The sequence below is a fragment of the Silene latifolia genome, chromosome 9 (assembly GCF_048544455.1).
Source record: "Silene latifolia isolate original U9 population chromosome 9, ASM4854445v1, whole genome shotgun sequence".
In the NCBI taxonomy this organism is placed as follows: Eukaryota; Viridiplantae; Streptophyta; class Magnoliopsida; order Caryophyllales; family Caryophyllaceae; genus Silene; species Silene latifolia.
Genome location: NC_133534.1, coordinates 134,229,611 through 134,233,512, shown reverse-complemented (window position 1 = coordinate 134,233,512; position 3,902 = coordinate 134,229,611).

Genomic DNA, 3,902 nt, shown 5'->3' with positions numbered 1-3,902 from the left:
CGGATTAAGAAAGGGAGATTAGTTCTCCATGATTAGATCTAAACCCAATTCAAAAGATGAAAATATTCCCAAATTACAACTTGATTAATTAAAGTGCACAAAAGATGCTTAACCTACTTGCAAACATCCTATTTATAGTCTACCGTAACCTAATAATTATGGGCTTAACAAAGGGAAGGCCCGTAATACAAATCACCATGAAACCCAGATTTTTCGCACCGTGCGAGTTCTGGTGTTTGGAAACTCGCACGGTGCGAGTTTGGTCCTGGAGTGCGTCTTTCTTTCGTTCTTCCGTTGATCCTTTGGAAGGCTTTCTCGTGGTATTTCTTCAAGCTTGTTCTTGGCTCTTCCTTGGACACTTCTCTCGATCTCTTGGTTTCTAAATCTTCACTTGAAATCATGCTAAATGGTGAAGCACATGGAATTGGCTAAATAACGTCAAAAACGTCAAAAACCGTCACCAAGTGCTACCAAATGAGCTCAAAATGGTGCCAAAACGTAGTAGAAATAGGAGCTCATTAGTAAGAAAGTGAAATTTTTCTATCCATTTGTACACCTTAAGTTGTTGTGTAAAACCAAAGTGTAAATAATTCAGTGGAGTAGAGGGAGTTACAAAGAATTATGTGGTTAGACCGAGTTTTGTAGGAGCAGCTGCAGATTAATTTACATTTAGATTTTGCTTAAATTGGTACCAAATTGGTTATCGTCTGGTTGTGCATAGCTTCCAGAACGGAGGTACTGCTTTCGGGTGTGCGAGACTGAGTTTGAAGCGGGCTGTCATGGGTGGTTCTATAGCCGCTGCCGTGAAGCTGGGCTCGGGGTGTTCACATGGTGCGACGATCTGGATTAGCCTCACGGAGTTTTGTAGGAGCACACTTTTTATTGTGTTTATGCTCTTTGTCTGGATGAATATGGGATATTCGGCGTGGTGTTGGGAATCAGAGTGATTAAAATTTCAATGAACTCACGACTTGTTATAATACTACTACATCGATTGTCAAACTTAATCCTCCATATACAATAAAATACAAGGCTGAATTTTCCGGATATTGAAAAACACACTTTTATAAAACGGTTTTACATGGATATATTGTAAAACAGGTTTCTTAATAGCCGTTTTTACCCATTAATAAGGTGGTCTTTAGATTCATTTTACACTAAACCGTCTTATACAAGACTAGTTGATACTCCGTTCGTTCCGGTTGTTTATTTACTTATTTGTTTAGTGTTTCATTCACTTGCGTTGTTTACTTTACTATATTATGAATGTTTTTAACAAATAATTTGATTTTCTACATCAATTATAGTGCACATGTCATCCATAATAATATTACAATAAAACCAAAATAACACCGGTGTAACAACACAATAATACCAGAATGACACCAGAATAACTCAAGAATAACACCGGAGTAACAACAAAATAACACCAGAATAACACCAGAGTAACAACACAATAACACCACAATAACAGTATAATAACACCAGAATAACAGTATAATAACACCAGAATAACACCACAATACCACGTGTTATTGTAGTGTAACCAAAAAAAAGAAAAAAATAACACTCGAATAACAAGAATTAACCAAAAAAAAAAACTTGAATAATATGTGCTAACACAAAAAATAAATTAAATTAAATGTAACTTAATAAGAAAACAAGAGAACTATAAGAACATAAAATTAACACTAGAATAACATGTGAGCACAAACTCACCATAAGAAACCAAACTCACAAGATCTCAACTCATAAAAAAATCAAAGTGACACTGGAATAACATCACAATAACACCAGAATAACAATACCACCAGAATAACAACACAATAACACATGGTAAAAAAAGAGTGAAAAAATCAAAGTAGTAAAAAAAATCAAAGTGACACCGGAGTAACATCACAATAACACCAGATTAACAATAACACCAAAATAACAGTACAATAACACATGGTAAAAAAAAGAGTAAAAAATCAAATTAGTAAAAAAATCTAAGTGACACCGGAATAACATCACAATAACACCACAATAACAATAACAGCACAATAACAAGTGGTAAAAAAAAAAGCGAAAAAAAAAATCAAAGTCGTAAAATAATCAAAGTAAAAAAAAAGCACAATAATAGTATAATAACACGAGGTAAAAAAAACAAGTAAAAAAAAAATCAGAGTAACACCAGAAAAACAAGTGGTACAAAAAGAAAAAGAAAAAGAAAAAAAAGGTAACATAATGAGAAAATTAGAGAAAAACATAAGAACTTAAGAATAACACTACAATAACATTGTGAGCACAATCTCACCATAAGAAACCAAACTCACGAGATCCCATCTATAAGGTTGTAAACTCAATACCTCAGTAGAGTCATCTCCAAATTATTTTCAGACCTCTCCATCAACCCTCCCATAGAAATATCATTGAAGTCTTATCACCACGTGCATGCTTCAAATATTATTTACATCCGAAAAACATTTATTATATCGATAGAAAAATATTAGATACGATTCAACGGTATGGTCGGTATCTACTCCATGTATTACGAATTAAATTTTCATTTCAATTGCTCAATAATCTAAAAAACTATATTCCCTAAATCCGAATTCCAAAAGGTTCATAAAATTTATTTAAGTTCCTTATTACTATTTCAAGAATTTGATCCATCTCTTATTATACTTATGTCCACGATCCTATATAAAAATAAAAATAGTATTAAAGACTATAAAATAATCTATTCCGGTTTAGAAAAAAAAAACACATAAACTTAAAAATATACGGATTAGAATTTAGAAACCATACTATTTAATATTTATCTGAAGGTTCACTTTCGCTTCCTTTTAGTACGCTTCCTTTTAGTACATGCCTTGATAATAGTTCATATGAAATGAAAAAGAAAAATATATGTTAGAGATGATTATACTCATGAATACAAAAATACAAATTCAAATAGGTTAATCGGGAAAGCATAATAGTAAAATTATACAATAATATACGCTTAATAACAAATTTAAAGAAATATTATAAGATCTCCATTTTGAGATCAACGATCATCTTATAATGGTTAAAAAAGCATAAACCACTTAAAAAAGTAAAGTAAATTTTATAGAAAAACAATCAAAAGGTGGAAGTTGGAGAAAACTTAAATTGGATGAGGAAATGACATAATTAAAATGATTAATTATTGTCATGATAGTTCAAAAAGTAAATTGTGAAATTTTAAAGATTTTTCATTCAATGATTTGTACTTATTTAATTACCATTAATTATGAGAGTATATATTTTTTTTAAGAAAATTATGAGAGTAATTTTTATGTATTATTCCTGTTTTGACAAAAAAAAAACACATAAACTTAAAAACATACGAAGTAGAATTTAGAAATCATACTATTTAATATTTACCCGAAGGTTCACTTTCGCTTCCTTTTATTACATGCCTTGATAATAGTTCATATAAAACGAAAAAGAAAAATATATGTTAGAGATGATTATACTCATGAATACAAAAATACAAATTCAAATAGGTTGATCGGGAAAATATAATAGTAAAATTACACCACAATATACGTTTAATAACAAATTAAAAGAAGTATTATAAGACTTCTATTTTGAGATCAACAATCATCCATTACTTATCAGTTTCTCCCTTATGTTTTTTTACCTTTAATTTTACCTCAATTTTGTGCCTTTTGTATTTCTTCCCTCTTCAGATTACCCACGTGATAGTTTGCCTTATCTGCATTCACATACGTTTCATGGTGCTTTAAAGTTATATAAAAAATACATTGACCAAAAGATAAAACATCAACCTGGCAAAAACTTGACTAACGAATGAAAACATTGTCACATGTAAGTCACTTAAATTAAACCAACTGAAAAACATGAATTCAAATATAAAGCAAACGATTCATAAA